The sequence below is a fragment of the Pipistrellus kuhlii genome, unplaced genomic scaffold (assembly GCF_014108245.1).
Source record: "Pipistrellus kuhlii isolate mPipKuh1 unplaced genomic scaffold, mPipKuh1.p scaffold_m20_p_1, whole genome shotgun sequence".
Lineage (NCBI taxonomy): Eukaryota > Metazoa > Chordata > Mammalia > Chiroptera > Vespertilionidae > Pipistrellus > Pipistrellus kuhlii.
In genome coordinates this window covers 167,334,309-167,348,277 of record NW_023425404.1, presented here as the reverse complement: position 1 = coordinate 167,348,277, position 13,969 = coordinate 167,334,309, and the positions used below count along the sequence as shown (strand labels likewise).

General features: G+C 43.7%; 1 protein-coding gene and 1 long non-coding RNA gene across 2 annotated transcripts in view; both read right to left on the bottom strand.

Annotated features, from left to right (window-relative positions):
- The window catches only part of IGFBP7 (insulin like growth factor binding protein 7), a 68,071-nt gene that overhangs the window by 32,167 nt on the left and 21,935 nt on the right, over positions 1-13,969 (bottom strand). The gene's annotated exons all lie outside the window — the stretch shown is intronic.
- Positions 6,418-10,715, bottom strand: LOC118706164. Its single transcript, XR_004983918.2, has 2 exons — positions 9,719-10,715; positions 6,418-9,494 (listed from the first exon to the last, which is right to left on the bottom strand). It is a non-coding gene; the product is annotated as an uncharacterized LOC118706164 (long non-coding RNA).

The following is a 13,969-nucleotide window of genomic DNA, read 5'->3' as shown; positions in this document are numbered from 1 at the left end:
GGTCCGCCATGTTAAGGAAGTCCCTCTGGTCCACGTGCATATGGCGGTAGTGAAACCTGGCTGGGAGAATGATGGAAACTGGTACAAGGTGCAGCATGAGTAAATTCTGGCCAAAAGTGATGGCCATCAATGAGCAACTCTAGGTCCTACTGAAGGCACTGTTTTGTTTTTTTTCTTTATTGGTTAAGGTATCACATATTTGTCCTCAACTTTCCCATTCCAATCCCCCACCCCTCCCCACTCATGCCCCCATGAAGGCACTGTTTTAAAAAATATATATTTTCATTGAGTTTTAGAGAGAGAAAGAGAAATAGAAACATTGATGAGGGAGAAAAATCAACATGGATTGGTTGCCTCCTGCACGTGCCCTGCCAGGGGTCGAGCCCGAAACCCGGGCATGTGCCCTGATGGGGAATCAAACCAGCGACCTCTCGGTGCATGGGTCCAAGCTCACCCACTAGCCGCACTGGGCGGGCTAAAGGCCTGTATCTGCGTATGAAACACTAGCAGAGAATTTAAAGAATGCCCCCCTGCTACAGCCTTTGGGAAGCCTCTTCTAGCCAAGCACTACATTCCATGCCGTCACTGAGAACATGTCTCAGCAAATCAGGGGACTTCTGCGTGCCTAAGGAGGGCGGATCAGTCAGGAGGAGGTCCATCTGGGACTCTCACATCTAGCATGCCTATTTCCTTTCTCCATCTGTGCTGGGGAAGGGGGCAGGGGGGAGAAAGAAAAGCTTGCTTTTGGTCTGGCATTGTACTCAACTCTGGACCACTCAGGCTTTAGCTAAGCAATCCCAGATCTTCAGCACTGGCAAGTTCCCGCACACACAAGGTGAGATGCCGCTCTCTGCTTCCCCCTGGATGGTCACTGAGTGGACAGGGTCCTAATGGCATATGCTGGGTCCTCAGGTCTCATCCACAGTCCCAGGCTCCGCCCAGCAGAGGGGCCAGGCCTCGGTCAGCATCTCACACGTCTAAGGAAGCCACGTTGATATTGTGCCGTACGTGGCGTGGAGGATATCAGGGTACTCAGGAAGGGAGGTCCACAATGGCTTTCAAAATGTTGGGTCTGCTTAGGAGGGCTTGAAGAGCTTTTCTCGGAGTATTGGGAACCCTGGATGGGGAAAGGGAGGTGGATATAAAGAATGCCCCAGAACTGCCCAAGATTACTAGGATCCCCAGATCATGAGGGTCTCCAGACTTGGATGGGCCTTTTATGTGGCCGATAAACTTCCACGGCTACTCAGTAACTGGCCAAGCCATAAGTCAGCCCAGTACAACACCACCGTCACCACCCCCACCCCCAACTTCCCTACCATTCCTGGCCGTTTATGGGGAGCTCTCTAAAGTGTGCTTTATACTCAACCATCAGCACAGCCACCATGACCCCTATGGCGCCGAGGTGAGGATGGGGGCGGGGGAAGGGGTGAGGGAGGACTTGGTAACCTGCCTGAGGCCAGGGGCTCACACAGCTGCTCTCCTGGTGTGAGTACGCAGGTCCCAAGACTGCCTGGCCCACTTCCTCTTTGGAAAATGCCTCTCTAACCCAGAACATAACCAGCCTATTGTTTCCCTTCCTCCTCCTCTTCCTCTCTCCTATTGCCTCTGAAGGGAGAAAAGGGGAAAGTGAGCCATCACTGGCACCTGGGCTCCGCCTGCCATTCAGCGAGTCTGAAAGCACTACAGGCTTCACTCAGGTGTCCCATGACATGAGGGGCCTGAGTTTACTCTCCAGCCTTCCTCACTTCGGGGGCTAGGTCACCCTTGCAAAGTTCTCCATCCCTCTTCCTTTACCTCTTGAAGTTGAAGGAAGGCTCCTCTTCCACAGTACCACTTCTGTTCTGTTCTATTCTATTTATGGCTTCTAACACTGGGCCCTCTATTTCTTTTTAATCCTCACCCAAGAATATGCTTTTTCATTGATTTGAGAGAGAGAGGAAAGGTGAGGGGGAGAGAGAAACATTGATGTGAGAAAGAAGCACTGATCGACTGCATCCCATAGTCATCCCAACTGGGGATTGAATTTGCAACCCAGGTATGTGCCCTGACTGAGAATCGAACACATCACCTTTTGATGTATGAGACGACACTCCTACCAATTGAGCCACACCAGCCAGGGCCTGAGCCCTCTTTTTCCAAACACCTTTTCAGATGGCTTGCTTCTTTTAAGTACTTCAATTTAAGAAGGACTAAATAATAATAATAATAATAATAATAATAATAATAAGTCATCAGCACCCAGTTACTGTCACGTTTTAGGGACTTAAACATTCCTTCATTTGCTATAATCTGTGTTAAAATAATACGGTATTATACTTTGAATGCACTAGAAGCCCTCAGGCCACATTTTTTTGTATAAGATATTAAACCTGGTTGAAACCCAACAAGAAACAGTCTCATGTGGAGAAATCTATGCCTATTGGACCCTTGACTGACCACATTTCAAAGCCTAGAGCTTTGCTAAAAGGCATCTTTCATAAAAAATAAGCAATCCTGTTCCTCAGCGCCTTCTCTGCACACCATAGCTTTGAAGGAATTTGATCGTTTGCAAATTCAAAATTGAAGATTAAAAACCCACAACTAAGACTCGAGTCCATTTATTCGCGGTAAAGTGAATGCAGCTTTGAAAAGTCTTTCCTCGTTAGGATCATTTCCATGTACTCTGTAACCTGGGGTGAGGCTGCTCAACTGGTCTCTTGTCCACGAATGGAGATCCATTTTCTAATATGAGCTCTGTCTTCAAAGGACTCAGGAGACACCAAAGAATAAGAGTAATTTTAGGAGATCCAAGATGGCTGCGCCCAGGTGAACACCTAGCTGCAGCCGCACACAACAATTTCAATAAAATACAACTAAAATATAAAACGGACATTGCCCAGAACTACAGGAAGGTTGACTGACTGGAAATTCTACAGCGAGAAGCAAGGAGAAAACCAGAAGGAGGCGCGGAGGAGCTGAAAAAGCCCAAGGTACGGAGACGCGCGGAGAGGACGGACCTGAGAGGAGGGAGGCCGAGTGCCTGGCGGGCGTTCCCCAGCGGAAAGGAGATAAAACTCCGACTGTGCTGGGCCCCGGACTGCTCTGGACCCCAGTTCTAGGCCAGACCCCAGGGACTCAGGCTCAGCCATAGGGAGCCGGGCTGTAAGGCGAAACCCCGGGGAGAGGCGGAAGGAGGTCCCGGAGGCACGCACACTGAGCGCAGAGAAGGGATGGTCGGCTGTGCCGCGGGATTGCCCTGACGGGAAGGAGACTGGGGCTCCAGACTGCTGTGAACGCCACCTCCAACTCCACTTCCAACTGAACTGAACCCCAATACCGGACTCATTGTGGGAGAGCATAGACTGTTTGGCAGCAGGCGAAAATCGAGGGCACCTCTCTCTCAGAGGCGCCGGCAGCAGCGAGCACTGAAGGACCCGCATAGGGCGGGGCTGACAGAAGCCAAAGCTGCAGGCTCCACCCTGAAACCCCGCCCCATCTGTAACTGCGAAATGAGACAACAAAATAGATCACAAACGAAAGAATTGGAGGACAAAAAGCGTCTGGATATAGAGTTCAAATCTACGCTTATAAGGTTTTTCAAGAATTTCCTAGAAAAGATGGATAAGACCTATGAGGATATGAAAAGAGATCAACTAGAATTAATAAGGAGTCAACAAGAAATGATAAGGGATCAACAAGAAATAAAGAATACATTGTCTGAAATAAAAAATATTTTACAGAGTCCTAAAAACAGGAGGGATGATCGCAAGAATCAAGTCAAAGATTTGGAACATAAAGAGCCAGAAGACACTCCTCCACAGAAGCTAGAAGGCAAGAGAATCCAGAAAATTGAAGATAATGTAAGAAACCTCTGGGACAACTTCAAGCGAACCAACATCAGAATTATGGGGGTCCCAGAAGATGAGAGAGAGCAAGATATCGAAAACATACTGAAAGAAATAGTGACAGAAAACTTCCCCCACCTGGTAAAAGAATTAGACTTACAAGTCCAGGAAGCGTACAGAACTCCAAACAAAAGGAATCCAAAGAGGACCACACCAAGACACATCATTATTAAAATTCCAAGAGCAAAAGACAAAGAGAGAATATTAAAAGAAGCAAGAGCAAAGAAGGTAGTAACCTATAAAGGAACACCTATACGATTGTCAGCTGACTTCTCAACAGAAACCATGCAGGCCAGAAGGGAATGGCAAGAAATATTCAAGGTGATGAATAGCAAGAACCTACAGCCAAAGATAATCTACCCAGCAAAGCTATCACTCAGAATCGAAGGCCAGATAAAGAGCTTCACTAATAAAAAAAAGCTAAAGGAGTTCATCACCGCCAAACCAGAATTATATGAATTGCTGAAGGGAGTTCTTTCAGAAGAGAAAGTAAACAAAGATAAAAATTATGAACAACAAATACGTAACTATCAACAAGTGAATCTAAAAACCAAGGAAATTTAAAAAATCTGATGAACAATATTAACTGTTGAATATAATAGAATCAGAGGTATGGAAGGGGAGTGAACTGATGATTCTTGGGGAAAAGGGGAGAGGGGGGAGTGGGAAGAGACTGAACATAAACTGTGCACCTATGGATGAGAACAATGGGGAGAGGGGAAAGGGCAGAGGGTGGGGTGGGAACCTGGTGGAGGAGAGCAATGGTGGGGGGGGGGGAGGAACATTTGTAATATGAACAATAAAAACTTATTTAAAAAAAAAAAAAAAGAGTAATTTTAATATAGTTACTTTCCAAGAGTATTTCATTGTTGTCTTCATCAGGGATATTTTTATTTTGCCAGGTTGAGAGTGTCTCTTCCCCCTCCCGGCCCCTGCAGGAATGATCAAAGCTTCCCCATCCACAGAGGAATGTCCATTCCTCTGAGCTGGGAGGTTTCCGAACTAATGAGGTAGAACACTGTCAGACATCTGGTGGCCAAGTCATGTATTAAAGGGCCTTTCGAATGAGATCTCTGCGAGGTAACCATAAAACAATAAAAAGCACACAGCTTCAGCGAAGCAAAGAACGTTAAAAAAATAACAAAATGCCTTTAAGGGAGAGAAGAGTTCAACACAGCGGTTAAAAAGCTAAAGAGAATTTGACACGTGGAAAAATGAAGTCCAATAATCTCACCTCTGAGAAAAAGGGTGGACACAAAGCAGAGCAGTATGGCCGTTAGATCATCAAGGATTGGACTTTAAATAGCTCTCTTTCTACGCCCCCGTGTCCCTCTGTAACACGAATGTCCCTGTTTTGAAAAGAAGGACCATCTCTTCACTCCTAGAACTCGTACCTGAGAACTTAGGAAGAGTCTACAAAAATCTTGAATACCAAGCTTCCCCATTCACAGAGGCTCTCTTGGCCAGAACCCATATAATGAGACATCCTCACTTAGAATACAAGCAGCAGCAAGGACATGAACCCTCAGCCAGGGAGCACTCTGCAACAGGTTTTGGAAGCTCTTCCTTTTGCTGGCTCATCATGGCCTCCAGTTATCTATCTGTGGAGCCCACCAGGACATTCCAGAGGCGGACGCTGGAGGCCAGCCCGCTGGATCTGTACTGGTGTGCGCCCACGGCCACTGTGTGCTGTACTGATCCGAGCTGCCATGTAACCTTGGGCCCCATTCAAGGGATTAAGAGTAGCACTGACCCTTCAGAGTAGGGGTGTCGAACTCAATCAGAGAAGGGGCCAAAATCTAAAATCCAGCCTAAATCTCCGGCCGAATGGTTTACTGAACAGTCATAAACTGTCACTGTGATGGAAACGCAGCGGAGTGCAGTGATGACAGCGCGGTGCAGGCCACATTGCAAGGCCTGGCGGGACGGATTTGGCCCGCGGGCCTTGTGTTTGACACATGTGCTTCAGAGGATGGGATGGGGTCTGAAAACCAACACAGACGGTATGTGGGTGTGTAGCCAAAGCAGAGAAGCCTGAGGTGGGGAAGGAAGTACCTGTTAAGTATCTTTTTGCCCTGACTGGTTTGGGTCAGTGGCTACAGCATTGGCCTGTGGACCAAAAGGTCCCAGGTTCAATTCCCGTCAAGGGCATGTACCTTGGTGAAAACTGAGGCACAGAATGGTTGAGTATTTTGCCTAAAGTCACAAAGCTAAAAAATGGGATAGCTGAGATTCATTCAAACTAGGCATTCATTACCACTATTCCATATCACCTTATTGCTAACCAAAAATTCTGCCTTGACCAATCAATTAACCAACATACTTGTTTCAGTTGATGGAAAAGTGGTAATAGATCCAGTGTTTGCTTTCAATCTCCTCAGTCTTCAACATAGTTCTTCTAGCTTGAAATTCATTCCTAATTACCGATTTTCCTCTCTATTCCCTCAAAACACCGTTACTCTTCATGGATCAGTGATAGAAATATGCATTTCTCATTCACCTGTGGGCTTAGAGGTTTTTTTTTTTTTTAAAGGCTCTACCACATTCCTCTGACCTTTGCTTATGATACAGACTGGCTGTGTGGAGGGCTGGCTAATCCAGAGCTTACGGAGCCCTGAGCTGTCAGGCATTTCAGAAATGCACTTGTATGATGACCAGGAGATTTCTCTAACAATGGAAAGTTACCAGCAGAGCTGTAGGGCTCTAGGCAACCAGCTTCACCACCTCCCCGCCAGCCTGCGGGCTGGGCAGAGCTGGCTCCCGCACACAGGGGCCTCCGTCCTCCTGTCTCCACTCACTGCCTCCTGCAACAGCTGCTCATTTCTCCTTGTCCCGAACATTGTTCTCCGGCCCCCGTGATCAATGCCTTCTATAGAAGGTGAGAAAAATGACCTTGCCACCCCTGCAAGTGGCCATCGTTCATTCCGTCTACAAGAGAAGCACAGAGCTACTTGGTTCCACCAGCTCAGTGTATTCCTCTTCACTGTCTCCTTGCTGAATACCATCACTTCTTCAAGCAAGGTACGACACTGCCTTGCAATTTACTTTTATTTTTAAAACAAAAACAAGTTGCAGGTGATTCACGGCGTCTTGTGTTGCCAAAATTCGCATCCCACTGTACTTCATTAGTAAAAGCCTCTTCTTCCCCACCCTCCAACACTGCTCGATGAGATGCAAATAAAAACCATTTCAGTTTTCCGCCTGAATGACTATGAAAAAAGGAAAAGAGCAGTGCCTTGCTTATCTCTGTGTTACACATTAACACAGTCCTCCTCTGCAGAGGTTCTCCAGGGTGAGCACACTTTAAAAAGTCAAATAATTGACAGAATAATAACTCTGGCACTCCAAGGTCAATGCAGACGCTGGGATGGAGCCTTCAGTTGAATGTGCTACCAAAGCTGCAGTCCTCAGGAATGGAATAGAAAATGTAGTGCAAAGGGAAAGGGAGGCCCCGACTTCTCCACTAAGATGTGATTGAGAAGAATAGAGCTCAAATGAAAGAAAGCTAGCAAGTCAAATTACCTCCTGTCCTGCAATCTCTGCCCCACTGATACATTCCCTCCCCCACTGATATTTCATAGTGCTTCACGCCATTACTCTTACGATATTCGTCTCATTACTAATAACTATTAATCATAAAAATTACTACTACCTTTACCATCACCACTAATACTACCGCTGCTCCTACCATTCTTGAGCTTATTATATGCCCAGCACAGTACAGGCTATTTCTAATGTTACTTCAGATAATTCTCACAAGAATCCAATGAGGTGGTTATGCTCATATTAACCCCATTTAACAGATGAGAAATCAGAGGTTCTGAAAGGTTTATGAACTTGCATAGATTCCCAGAGCTTATCAGTAGGCGGGCCAAGATTCTATGGTAGGTTAAACGCCAGAGCTTTCATCCTGACTATGACTCCCATTTTTCTAAGTCATGGCCCATTGATAGGACTCTTTCCATCCCCATGAATGAATGAATGAATGACTACATGGACAAACAAACCAACAAACAAGTGAACGTGTTTTTGAACACTAGCTTTTAAAAATAAAATATGCTCTCTCAGAAAAGTGAAAAATCTCTAAAGCCGAGTATGGGAATACTTATGATTTCACAAGGTGATCATCTCTTTGCCTGCTTAAAATTCAAAGGGGAAGAAGTGGCAGAAATGCATTCTGTCTTGAGCGCTCCTGGCCACAGGGATAATGGCTGACATAACAGACAGGCAAAACAATCTTGATTTTTGGATACATGAAGGGTTTTATTAAAGTTAACATCAATGTCTTTCCTTCCAAGACATTTATATTTTTTAATTTTTATTAGAATTGCTTAAAGAGAATGCCAGTCGGTCTTACCCATCCTCACCCATCCCCCCATTCCCCACCACACACACCCTTCCAGGAAACATGAGGAGACAAACCAAAGGACCCATGGGAAAGAAAGTAGGCAAAGACATTAATTGGATCAATACTACCAATGAAAGCGCTTCGTGTCTCAGAAACCATGCTGCTTTCCTTTCCCTTGCCAAGGGGCATCCATGTTGGCTCTCTGCTCTTGGCTCTCCCTCCTCCCCATCCTGGCCCAGTGCTCTCGGAATTCCTTGGGTAGGATGAGAATGCTGAGAGGTGCCATCCGCTCCCCCTCACCTTTCCTCCCCTGGAAGTCAACACCCATTTCCCCTCCAGAGCTTCCCCCCTTTGTCAGCACAGGAAGCGAGAATCCCAACGTAGGTGCCTCAAGTGGGCCTGAGTGGACACCTTCGGGAGCTTTCCCGGCCTCGGTGTGGGAACCAAGAGACTGGCCCCAGCATCCAGCTTCATTTTAAACATGCTTGGTAATTACTTTGGAATTTCCCGTTCTTCACAGATCCTATCCCTCTTTCTGTGGCTCGCACCCAGCGGAGTGGTACAAGTATGAGAGCCTGTCAGGGAATTAAAAATGGCTGTTGCTGACATACTTAAGAATTATGAAAGGAGGAAGCTGATGTTTGGATTTATTATCCTCCATCTCCTCCCACTCACACCCTAGACCACATAGCTTCCCCCCTCAGAAAGGAAAACATTCTTTACTTCTGTTTAAATGTTTATCAGAAGTTGTCTGGACTTGCAGCGTCTCTGAAGTCACATTTTTCTTAGTCACATCCTTCTTGGTGTGTGGTGTGACCCCCATATCAGACGGAGGAATGCTGGACCTTGTACAGAAATCATTTGGTGTGGGAAGCACCCACTGCTCCCCAGGGATTTTCACTTGCTCAACACAAGCAGATGCTGAGCAAAGAACCCGAGCTTCTCCATGGCTTCAGTTTTGAATAAGTATATACATTAAAAAAAATCCCTCTTGGTTCCTAGTCTTTGGGGGGGGGGGGGCGGCTTGATTTTAAAAGGAAGCCCCAGCATGGAGCCTGGAACCAGAGAGCGGAGAGTGGAGGTTCTGTCCTCGGCACAAAATGAGGAGCTGTTCAGGGTTTTATCCTGGCCCTGAAACACTAATAATTTGCCTTCCTGGGCCTTCTACAAAAATAAGGTAGTTTATACTTCAGACGTTATGGAAGGGGAATGCATCTAACAGGCCTCGTATCAGTAAGTAAAAGACCTGTGTGAAGGAACTAGAACAGTGGTCAGCAAACTCATTAGTCAACAGAGCCAACTATCAACAGCACAGCGATTAAAATTTCCTTTGAGAGCCAAATTTTTTAACCTTAAACTTCTTCTAACGCCAATTCTTCAAAATAGACTCTCCCAGGGCCATGGTTATTTTGTGGAAGAGCCACACTCAAGGGGCCAAAGAGCCACACGTGACTCATGAGCCGCGGTTTGCCGACCACTGGACTAGGGCAACAGAAAGTGCACTGTGGTCTGAGAGAGGGAAGTGGGTTTTGGCACTGGTTCTCAACCATAGGCAGGTCCCACGTTCTACTTGGTTCTCAGTTTTTTTCCTTCTTTAAAAGGGGAAGGCTGAAGCCGTCACATAGGAGGTCCTTTTGAGGCCAAGGATCATTTCTGATTCTTTGTCACTAATGTCTGAAGTGGAGGAAATGGGTGTAAGCTTCAGCCCAAAGGATATCAGTCACAATAAGAAAGACTTTCCTGAGAGTAAACCTAAGTTTACTAGGTACAAAGGATACTCTGGAATTTTTCCTTCTGGACCAGAGTGGGTCCCCACCTGTGTTCTGAGAGAAAGGTATGCATCTAACAGGCCTTGTATCAGTAAGTAAAAGACCTGTGTCAAGGACAGGAAGTAAAAGGCCTGTGTGAAGGAATGTAAATTAAAAAAAGAAAATGTGATACATATATAAAATAAGGTATTATTCAGCCATAAAAAAGGAGAAAGTCTCACCTTTTGCAACAATATGGATGGACCTTGAAGGTATTACATTAAATGAAATAAGTCCGAAAGAGAAAGGCAAACGTTGTAGATTCCACCTATATATGAAATCTAAATCAATCAAACAAAAAAACAAACTCAAGGATATATAGAACAGATTGGTGGTTGCCGGAGGTGGGGGTGGGAGGGGTGAGAGAGGGCCAAATGGGTGAAGGGTGTCAAAGGGTACAAAATTCCAGTTATAAATAAATAAGTCATGGGGACGTATTGGACACCTGATGACCAGTTAATAATATAGTATTATCTATTTGGTAAGAGAGTAAATCTTAAAAGTTTTCATCACAAGAAAAATAATTTGTAACCGGGTAGTGAAGGATGTTAATTAAACTTACTGTGGTGATCATTTCGCAATATATAAAAATATCAAATCATTATATTGTATATCTGAAATGAATATAATATTATATGCCAATTATCTACACTAATAAAAGAGAAACATGCAAATTGACAAACCCATGGCCATGCCCACCAACCAATCAGGAGCAAGTGTGCAAATTAATCCAACAAAGATGCCAGTTTATTTGCATCCACAGGCTCGGAGTGAAGACTGAAGACAGGTAGAAGGAAGCCAAGCTCTGCAGAAGGGAGCGAAGTGCTGGAGAAGGGATCAAAGCAATGGAGAAGGGAGGGAGCGAGGCAGCGAGCAAAGCAGCAAGCAAGGCAGAGGAGAAGGGAGCGAGGCAGCAGAGAAGGGCCGCAGGAAGCCCTATTTTTGCAGGAATCTTCCTACAATGGGCCTCTACTATCTTAATAAAACTTCAATAAAATGATTACATGCCTTGTTATGCAATATGATTAAGCTATTATAAAAACTGTTGGTGTTGGAAGGAATCTTAGAGCCATATAGTCCAGCTTTCAAACTAGATACAAAATTCTTCTCTCCAACAGCTATGGGTCCTGCTTGAATACTCCCAGAAACCCTCACCAAATCTCCCAAATCCATTGTTGAATCACTGTTATTGTTATAAAGTTTTCCCTTAGATGAACTAAAAATCAGCCTTCCTGAAACTTCTACCATTGATTATAGTTCCATCCTCCATCATGAAATAAATTGTTTTTCCATCTGATGTTAAAAAAAAGTATTTGCTCATTGTAATAATTCAAACAATATACAAGGATATAAAGAGGCAGTAAATTGTCCTCTTTAATCTCACGATAATCTTAAACCCCAAATGACCTATATTAACTGTTTATACATTTTCATTTTTAAAAAAATATGCTTTTTATTGATTTCAGAGAAAGGAAGGGAAAGAGTGAGAAACATCAATGATGAGAATCATTGATCAGCTGCCTCCTGCACGCCCCCTACTGGGGATTGAGCTCACAATGGGGACACGTGCCCTGACCAGGAATCAAACCGTGGGACCTCATGGTCCATGGGTTGACACGCAACCACTGCACCACTTGGCAGGGTTATACTTCTTCATTTTATTTTTTAATTAAAAATTTCATACCAATTATCCTACAAATTGCCTTGTTGGTGAACAATCACTATATCATATATTGATCTTATTAGATCAATACATGTAAATAAAATTCATTCTTTCAAAAACTATAAAATATTACATAATTTGGACATACCTTTTAAAAGAATATTCAGATGTTTCATTTCTTTTCTATATACAAACTATGATATAATAAATATTTTATACCTATTTACTTATGCATTAGTGCTTTTGTTTCTATAGGATAGGTTCACATTTCTGGGTCAAAGGGTATGAGAATGTTTAATTTTAAATAGACACTCCTAGTATCTAGTAAATAGATACTCCTGCTACCAAAAAGATTGTTAGGAATTCTTGGACATGTCACTAGTGTGTGAGGGTACTCATTTCCTTGTACATTTCCCAGCAGCAGGAGTTAGAAATTTTGAAAAATGAGGTCACACTAAAGGGGGAAACACTTTATGTCACTGTTGTTCTAATAGCACTATTGGGACTACTGAGGTTGAGCAATTCTTCACATGTTTATTGGCCATTTGTAGTTGCTGTGTGTGTGTGTGTTTGTGTGTGTCTGTGTGTGTGTCTCTGTGTGTGTGTGTGGTTGCTCTTCTTTTAATTTTCTATTTGTAACTTCTACTCATTTTCCTCTTGGGTTAGCTATCAATTTATATAAACTCTTGTTTTTTTTTTTGTTTTTTTTTAAATAGATATTTACTCTTTATCATATATTTTGCAAATAATTCTCCAGACATCACTGCCTTTCAGTTTTGTCTATGGCCATCTGTTTATGGTATTGGCTGCCATAAGGCATGTCGGCTTGATGAGAGCAGTGACAATAGCTGTTTAGTACACTGCTGTATCCTATCCTGGGTATCCAGAACAGTGCCTGGCACAGAGTATCTTCTCAATAAAAATAATGAATAAACGAATGAGTGAATACATCAGCTTAAAATTTTTCATGTAGCTAAGTCTGTTAATCTTTTCCTTTATGGTTTCTGGGTTATCAGAATAGTTCTATTTTATTTAGTTTTACTTTTTTTGCAATTAGTCCTTTAATCAATCTTTAATTTCTTTTATTTTTTAATCCTCACTGGAGGATATGTTTGTCACTGAATCTAGAGAAAGAGAGAAAGAGGGAGGGAGAGAGAAACATTAAGAGAGAAACATTGATCAGTTGCCTCCTACACATGCCCCAACCTGAGACAGAACCCGCAACTGAGGCATCTGCCCTGACAGGGAATGGAGCCTTGATCTCTTGGTTCCGAGGTTGATGCTCAACCCCTGAACCACACCAGCCCAATTAGAAATTTATCTTTACTTAGACCTGAGGATGAAGTGAAGCTTCTTTTTAATACAATTAGTGAAAATCAAAGTATGTTTGTTTTCTAAGCATTTTATAGCACTTATGTGTATACAAATAATATAAAAATTTTTTTGTATTGTTTGAATTAATTTCAAATGATCCCTTTTCACATAGTAAAGCAAACATGAAGGAACCCTCAAATCTGTTGGCTATCATTTCTGTTAAAGAAACAGTTAAGGAGTGAAATATAAATTCTTTCAAAAATGGTTTCTGTGAAGATCTTTGATATATTTTAGAAAGGACTTCTTCCCTCTTCCCACGAAATTTTGGAAATAGCATATTTTGCTACAAAGCTTGTTTCATCCCCCCCCCTCCTTCAGCCATATTTTATTTTAATTTTTATTGATTTCAGAGGGGAATGGAGAGGAAGAGAGAGATAGAAACATCAATGATGAGAATCATTGATGGACCACTCCCTATTGGGGATAGAGTCTGAAATCTGGACATGTGCCCTGACCAGGAATTAAATCATGACCATAGGTTGGTGCCCAACCACTGAACAACACTGGCCAGGCCATGATCTCTTTTATCATCTGGTTTTCAAAAGTGATTGATTACTATTCTGATGCGGTCTGTGGATTCTATGATACTAAACTTCTAGTCATCCTTTAAAATTGCCTTCAGCAACCATTTCTGAAATGTAACTAAAAACAGAAACTGCTGCCCATGGCAGACACTGTGGCTAGGCTGACTCTGCCCTAACCTCCACCCTCTTTCTTCTCAGTCTTTCTTGCTGCTGGGGTAGCTCAGTGACCATTCCTGGCCAGCGAGATTAGGCAGACGTTTGCCGAGAGGTGAGCTTCTGAGAAACTTTCGCTCACCTGATAAAATGGGCCGCGTGATTGGCACGATCCCTTTCGCTGTTCCTCTAACCACTTAGAATTAGGATTC